Source organism: Dipodomys merriami, unplaced genomic scaffold (assembly GCF_024711535.1).
Source record: "Dipodomys merriami isolate MVZ:Mamm:240054 unplaced genomic scaffold, mDipMer1.0.p SCAF_651, whole genome shotgun sequence".
Classification (NCBI taxonomy): Eukaryota; Metazoa; Chordata; class Mammalia; order Rodentia; family Heteromyidae; genus Dipodomys; species Dipodomys merriami.
The window spans coordinates 80,220-88,730 of NW_027206237.1; the positions used below are offsets into that span (position 1 = coordinate 80,220).

At 43.7% G+C, this 8,511-nt stretch overlaps 1 non-coding gene across 1 annotated transcript; it reads left to right on the top strand.

Moving 5' to 3' along the window:
• The first annotated feature begins 6,556 nt into the window (after positions 1–6,556).
• Positions 6,557–6,694, top strand: LOC138815584 (small nucleolar RNA SNORA8). Its single transcript, XR_011368397.1, has one exon. It is a non-coding gene; the product is annotated as a small nucleolar RNA SNORA8 (small nucleolar RNA).
• The last annotated feature ends 1,817 nt before the right edge of the window (positions 6,695–8,511 follow it).

Sequence of the window (8,511 nt, forward strand, 5' to 3'; positions counted from 1 at the left end):
TATATATATATATATATATATATATATATATAGGATTCTTGTCTGTTTTTTGTTTTTCTTTTTGGCATTTCTTCATGTCTTTTATTGCCATTTCTAGTTCTTTATTAGACATCTGCTTTCAAATGATTTTCTGGGTTACAATAGAGTACAAACATTAGCTCAAGTAGGACTTATGGAAAATAAGCTACACAATATAGACCCAAATTATGCTCCGCAGTATAAGTTCAGATCCTCAGTGACCTCTTCGTTTAGGATGAAGTCTTTTGCAAATGCTGTCCTAAAGGTAGTGGTCGTGGTATTACTTAATTACTCTTTCTCATCGCAGGCAGAACTAACACACTCTTCACTAAGAAACTGTTCTCATTCAGAATGTATTTCATGTCTACATGTAGATTTTCAGTACATTCTCCGACCTTTGAAATCCACACCATGGAAAATTTCAGTGTATAGTCCAACTTTTGATGTCTATCCAGCAACAGGATTAGAATCTCACATGGAAGGGATTTCAGTTTAATATTTCTTTCCCTGGCTTTCCTCTGTGTGAATTTCATCCCAACTTTCTCCAATGGAGTCCTTCCAGAAAAATCTTCTTAGGATCAGTCTAATTGTTATCTGACCTTAGGTAGACCTTGTTAAGTGGCCATTAGGACAAATGACCAAGTACTGTCTCTCTTGGGCCTTGTTTCCTATTGATTTCTGAAGGATGTCACGTAACACTCACCTGTCAACCTCAACTTGACACCAGTCAGTGTATTTGTGAGCAAAATACAAATAAACAGCCAGATTTCAGCATCTTTTATTACAAATGTTACATTACTACTGTATCACATAAGCAAATATTACATTATTTATTGACCTTATTATGTATGTCAATGCTTTTGCTGATCAGACTTTCTCAGATTTAGAAAGGACTGAAGAGATGATCTCTGGAAGTATGCTCATTTGCATTTGAGATTGTCCTCTGTGCAATTACAGATCTTCTTGTTTGTGTTGAGAAAATGATGTACTTTTCGAGCCATGCAGGGAATGCATTGGTGTTCTGGTGTAGTATACCCCATATAATACAGAGTGTGCATGGATTATTTGATGTGCTGGGTGGCATGCAAGTCAACGCACACATGTATTATGGAAGTACTGTAGATTCAAGGCTTATAGTAAAGAGTGTAATTCCTTAGAAAGAATAAAAATTCAACCAAGTAAACAAATGGAAGTGGGGACTTGAAATAGGTGTGGTGGGGTCAAGTGAAGTTAAGTTAGAGGAATGAAGATAAGTGTGAGAACTCAGTGTGTATCCTATGAAATAAAGAAGAGGCCTCCCAATGTCCTCTTCCGTTGACAGAGTCGAAGCCTAGCACCTGCATTGTGGGTTGAGGGCTATTTGTAGTGGGACATGGAGGAAGTCTTCCCATGTTGAAGGCTCCTGGTATTCCTAAGGCCTCATTTTGATGAGGCTACAGTCTCAATTTCCCCAAATATTCACTAAGTTGGGTGTGTAGGTTCAATTCCTCTGACATTCCTCACCAGGAAGGGCAAAACTTTCTGCCTATAGACAACAGAAAGACACCAAACTTTCAAGACACAGGCCGACTTCTTAAAAATGTCATTTTCCTATGTAATAGTAGCAACCATTCCTATTTTCTCTTTCTCTTTTGCCCATCTTGAAGGGAATAGAAGCTGCTGAAGGACAAACTCAGCTCTAGCAGGAAATGTCTATTGAGACTTGACCCCCCATGCCCGACCATTAATAACCCCAAACTGGAAGATGGAGCTGTATGGCTCAGGTGATTGAAGGCCAGTCTGGAACCAAACAAAAAATTCATGGACAGCACCCCCAGGCCCTGAGTTCTAATCCCACACATGTCATTTACAAACAACAACAATAAAAAAAACAAACCAAGTCACCCCAAATACTCTAGTCCATACGAGGATCACAGTTTTTCTTGAAGGAATCCAAGTGAATATTGGCTGTCTGTCTGTGTCATTTCCTCCATCAGAAAATTATTCCCTCTCTCCCTCCCCATCTCTCTCTCCCTCTCTCCCTCTCTTCCTCTCCCTCTCCCTCCCCCCCCCCTCTCTCTCTCTCTCTCTCTCATTGTCTTCCAATTCTGCACATTAGTTCATCATGATGTGTGTCCAGGGAGGAAGTTCGAGTCTGGACTTCAATCACCTGGGGCAGCCTATGGACAATCTTTGAAAACTGACCCCTGAAGGGGGGATCACAGACTGAAATCACACAGCTGGGGAGGATGTACAGGAATTTTCCCCAGGAGGGACACAACGTTCTCCATTGCTAAGTAGGAAGCACTGTAGCCTTAGCAGAGATCACCAGCCCCAAACCAGTAAAGAAACACCTGTCACCATCAATCATTGAGTAGGCAAAGAATCTCAGGCTCTGAGGTAACTTCCTAAGCATCTGAGGTGACTTCCTAAGCATCAGAGGTGATTTCTTATTCCTCTGAGATCATTTTCCCTTCTGCTGAGGTCACTTCCTCTTCTTCTGAGCTCACTTCCTCTTCCTCTTAGTGTGCTTCCTTTTCCTCAGAGCTCACTTCCTATTTCTCTGAATGTACTACCTCATCCTCTGAGGTCACTTCCTAAGCATTTGAAGAGCTTCCTCTTCTGCCTCATCATGCCTCCTGCAGACAATGATGGGTCCCCCACAGGTCCCACAGTCACTTTCTCCCTCTGAGGCCACTTCCTCTTCTTCTGAGGCCATTTCCTCTTCCTTTTCCTCAGAGGCCACTTCCTCTTCCTCTGCAGTCACTTCCTAACCATCTGGGGAACTTCCTCCTCTGCCCCATCATGCCTCCTTCAGACTGACCAGCCCCCCCGGGGCTTCACTCACTTCTTCCTCTGAGCTCACTTCCTGTGCCTCTAAGACCACTGTCTCTTCCTCTGAAGTCACTTCCTCACCCACTGAGCTCACTTCTTCCTCTGAACTCACTTCCTCCTCTGCCCCATCACCTTTCACTCAGACTATGACAAGTTCTCCACCCCCAAGACCCTGAGGTCAGTTCTGAGTGCTCTCCACCCACACACCCCCTTGCTCACCTCTACTATTTCCTCTCTCTCTGCCCTGTGCTCACTGTACACACCTTCATCTGGCCCAGCCCAGAAGTTTGGTTCTAAACCCTCTTCTGCCTGGACCTGGTGGAAGTTTCCCCGCTCTCTCTCCCAACCCTTCCAGCGCCTTTATTGGTTTCTTGTGCCACCACTCGCATGACCAGAGTAAAAATCTCTACCACTGATGTCGAGTGAGCCTGAGTTCTTGGGGACCCATGTTGAATTACGGCTAATATTTTTGGGGTGGGCATCCCTGTGAGTCTGGGGATGGACCCAGGAAAAGCACACACTGTGATTTCCTCCTGTTTCATGGGCTAATAAGAAATAATTCTTACTCCATCCCCACCTTGGACTGAACAACGAATGGACCAAAGGGTGTAGTTTGAGTCTAACCCAATCCTCTGCATTCCTAGGTTCTGATGGTTGGGTAAGGAGAGAAATCAGGCTTTGAACCACGATCCTCCAGATTTCAGCCTCCTGAGTAGCTAGGATGGCAGGTGTGAGCCTGGAGTTATTCTGAATAATAATAATAATAATAATAATAATAATAATAATAATAATAATAATAATAATAATAATAATAATAACTACTCTAGGGTTCTTTTCTAGAATTCAGTTTGTCCAATCATTCCATTGGAATGGGCTGGGCAGGGGACATTGAGTCAATCATCCATGTAAGAATGATATGTTTAGGATGTGGTTTACTGGATCACTAGGTTAAGTATTGTGGGAGCACAAATTTCAGGAGAAGGGGCGGAGGAGGATGAGGAGGAGGAAGTAGCAAAGCTGGAAGTCAAGATAGATGACCTCGTAGGAGAGGAAAAAAAAAAGCAAAAAACAAAAAACTTCTGGAAAGCAAGGATTGTTCAACTTCCCAGAGGACTATTCTGCTGGAATGGGGTGTGTGGGGGTGGGAAGCAGATTCCTGGACAAGTTTCTGCCTGTGAAGGGAAGTCTACCTGTGAGGAAGGAAGTGAGCAGAGAAGAAAGAAATCCCACTGCTTCCTGTCCCACATCATTCTGTCTTTCTTCTTCCCCAAGTGACCCACCCCCCCAAAAAAAACACTCATTTTGGACACGTGAATTATGACCACAGCCTCCTTCGAGAGCGAATTTTTAATTCCAACCTGGAACATTATACACCCAGAATAAAGGGCTTCCACGAACAGGCTGGGTCCTTATTCCTGGGGACAATAATCTGTAGGGAGAAATTTAAAAAAAAAAAAAGAAAAACAGGACGAGGGAGAAGAAATTAAACAAAAAAAATTACAGGATTATGGAAAGAGGTTTGATTGGACCAAGGCCAGGGCTCTTAGGGGAAGGATTTCAATTTCAGGATTTGGGGGTATTCTGGAGGGAAGAGGATCCTGGAAACTCGCCTGTTTCCAGGATGTGTTGGAAGCTGGAAACCAGAGGTTCCTCTCGGGCGAGCTTCTCCTCAGTCAGACTCTGTCCCTTTTCTTTTTTTTTTCTTTTTTTTTTAATTTAATTTTATTTGTGAACATAGTGTACAGAGGGGTTACAATTACATGGGCAGGATAATGCGTACATTTCTTACCAAGCATTGCAGCCTCCTCCTTTTGTTTACCCTTCACGTCCCTTCCCAGCCCCCCCCTCCTCCCCAATCCCAATCCTTCTCCTTCCCCCCCACTCCCCCCCCCTGCACCGATGTTGTAAAGCTCGTTTTGGACATGACAAGGAAATCAGGAAGATGCATAATTCAATGCAGCCTAGACAAGTATGGTTACTCAGGAGGAGGCTGAGATCTGATAGGATCACCAGCCTTAGGGCAAGGAGAGTCCTTGAGATTATGATCGCTCATGAAACTACCAACAAACCAGAAGTTGTGCTATATTTAAGGCTCAATGTGGTAGTGTCCAGGCTAGAGCTGAAGAACCTCAGGTACAGTAATCCATGGCCCTGAGTTCAAAACACACTATGGCCCTGGGCTTTTTGTGCTCAAGATTAGCATTCTACCATTTTTACTCTGGGTCCTGGGCACTGTCCCCTAGCTTCTTCAGATCCAGGCTGGTGCTCAGTACCACACTGAACCACAAATATGGCAGGACTTCCAGTTTGCCCATGATCCTCTAGATGTCAGCCTCCTCCTGAGTAGCTGGAATGACAGGCATGAGCCACAGGTGACTGGCTCTCATTACTTCTCTTATTAACTGTAACTCCCCTGTTCAATGCATTTACAATGAAAATTTAAAACAACAAAACAAAACATTACCCTAGGGCACAAAATGTGGTACAGTGCTTTCCTAGCATGCATGAAGCCCTGCGTTCAATTCCTCATTATAACACATACACACACACACACACACACACAGAAGCCAGGAGTGGTGCTGTGGCTAAAGTGGTAGAATGCCCAGCCTTGAGCAAAAAAGAAGCTCTGGGACAGCGCGCTAAGGGTCCTGAGTTCAAACCCCAGGACTGTTGTCATGTTGGAGACCATTCTATTTCAGAATGTTCAATGACTGTTTATCTGCAAGAAAATTTGCATTTGTCTTCACCGCTTGGATCACTCATTAGGAGAGCTCAAAAGGGAGATGTAGTCAATCCACCGACAGGGAATAGGCTTTGCTTCGTCTGCTGAGTTTAGGTGGGATGATCATTTCCAGGGTGGGTAGCTAGGTGACACAAACCCATGATGGCTGAGTGTGTGTGTGTGTGTGCATGTGTGTGTATGACACACAGGTCCCTATCTGGTGTGTTATACAAATCAATGTGCACGTGACAGAGTCAGAACTTTTGCAGGAGAAACATGGATTTCTGTTGGGGGACGGTCCCTGAGAAATCCATTCTGATTCCTCTACTTCCACAATAAAGGTTGAGCTCACGGGCCACTGGGATCATGTGTGTGGTCTGTCCTCTTTATCCACGTTCTGGTTGTAAAAGACCATGGTGCCTCTGCCTTGCTCCACCACCTAGAAATAGTTCTTCCTAAAGTCTTCAATGGGTGAGGGGTGGCTGGGAGGGATGGATCAGGATCAGCTCAGGTCCCCCTTCCTAGTCTGGTTGGACTAGAACTTACAGATGCCCATGTTCATTGCTCGCTACTGTGACATGCTAAATATGGACATCTCTTGTGATGGATGTCATGAGATTGCTCCCCTAGCACTGCTACCGGTGTCTTTAATGCAGTGACATGGATCTCTGCAAAACTTGCTTCCTAGGTAAACTTCATAGACTTGAGTATGCCATACTCAATAGTAATAATTGTTATTATTTTATGTGATCTTGCCACTTAAAAACTTCACATTGGGGCTGGGAATGTGGCTTAAGGATAGAGTGCTTGCCTCTCATGCATGAAGCCCTGGATTCGATTCCTCAGAAAAACAGAAAAAGCTGGAAGTGGTGCTGTGGCTCAAGTTGTAGAAGGCTATCTTTGAGCACAGAGAGGCTCAGGGAGAGTGCCCAGGCCCAGAGTTCAAACCCCACGACATATATATATATATATATATATATATACACACACACACACTTACATTACACTGTATGGTACTTGCATTCAGCAATACCTCCTGCTGATGTGTTCAAAGGACAGTGCAATAGAAACTCAATATCTGGCATCGTTGGTTTTCTTGGCTTTGTCCATGGTAAACCTGGTATTTCTATTGATACAATATATGCAGTTTCACAATTCATATTGATAATACTTAGGATAACTGATCTTTTCAGCAAATGCTTTTCTTTCTCTAGGCAGGCATTCAGCAGTTGAATCAAGCTGTTGGACTTAAAAAGTGATCCCAAAATTTGCTTGCAAAATGACATTTCAAAGATTTTAGGTGTGTCATCAGTAATTCTGTAATAGTGCTAAAAGAAGCCCTAATAAAAGATTTGTGGCAGGGCTGATCAGAGTTTCTGCTTTTGGTTGGCCATTTGAACATAGCAACTAGATTTTGGCCTCCCGAGCAGTGGTATGGCTGGCTTGAAAATTGTTTGCTTCAAAAAGGGCTCCCTTAGATTTCAAGAGAAATCTTGAGCATCAGTTTGATGGGCAGTGAAGGAATTACAACATGTAAAAATGATTAAATAAAATTTATTGACTTCAAATAAAAAATATACATACACACATATATGTATGTGTATATATGTATGTATGTATGAATATATGTAAACTTTAAAAAATTTTTAGGGGGAAGATGGCGGAGGAGAAGCTGGAATCTGAACAAGCTCTTGCATAGAAAGCAGTTTTAGAGTTCCAGTGAACAGTCCTAAGCCAGAGAATCACACCAAGTGTGCCATCACAGGACAGAGAGTTAGGCAAGAGAGGGGAAGCCAAGGCAAGGAGACACATCTGAGCGCTTGCCAGCAGCCGCCACGGTGGCAGCAGGGTCGCGGCGGCAACTGCAGGGCACCCATACCTGAGCCACAGAGAGTCCGGGACGAAGAAGCCAGACGCAGTGGGGGAGCGGATTCTACTCAACACCAGCAAGAACTGAAAAGGGGCGGACATCTTCATCCTGCAGTTTGCAGACCAGAGACGACCCAGGATCCAAGACTCGGCGTGAGTACAAGCCTGACGTCCTCACTCCATCTCAGGGAGCAGAGGAGGGAAGGCCACCCCTTCCCCCCCAGCAACAGTGATCTCCATCTTGGATACCGACAAAGCTCAGAGGAGCTGCTAGCTCCAACTCAGGCCTTGGAATAAAATGAGTCATTGAGCAGGTCACAAGAACTTAACGGCAAAGTGACCTGCCAGACTCAGCTCCATCCAGGGAAAAGTCACCCAGCTCAGGCGCCAGCCATAAGAGTGGCTTTCCGCTCTGGGTAACCAGAGCCAGAGACTGCCCCTCCCTCTAGCAGCCTCCACAATCAATTGAAATACAGACACCCTGAGAATGGCTCCAGGCTGGGCGCTGTGAGTTTTTCACAAAATAGCCCGAGGGAAAAGCAACTGTTTGTTGAAAGGCCTCAACTCTACCCAGAACCTAGCCTCATCACTGCATCCCCCTCATTTGTGATTCTCAAAGCAGATCACCCTCCCAGAAAACTAACCAGGGAGGGGGATCTCAAAATCTTGGGTAAAACAGAGCATTTTTCTGCCTGATCGAACAAACTGACTTAAGAAAACAATCAAGCCACAGGACCCCAAGCTGACCAGAGACTCCAACAAGAGGCTGGTTACAGACAAAAAGGAGATATAGGATTCTTCCCACCCCTCCCAAAAAAACCAAAAAAAAAATCAAAGAAATTTTTTCTTCTTCTTCTTCTTCTTCTTTTGGTACCTTATATATTTATAATTGTTTTTTTCTAAAACTTTTATTAATCTTTAATTTTTTCCTTTTTTGAATAAAATTGTTTTCCAGAAACTTTTTTTTCTCTTATAATTTTTATTTTAGGAATACTTGAATGTGCGTTTTCCTATCTTTTCTTGTGTTCTTTCTCTTTTTCTTTCTTTTTTAAATTATCTTTTTGTTTTTTGTTTAGCTCTACTGATCT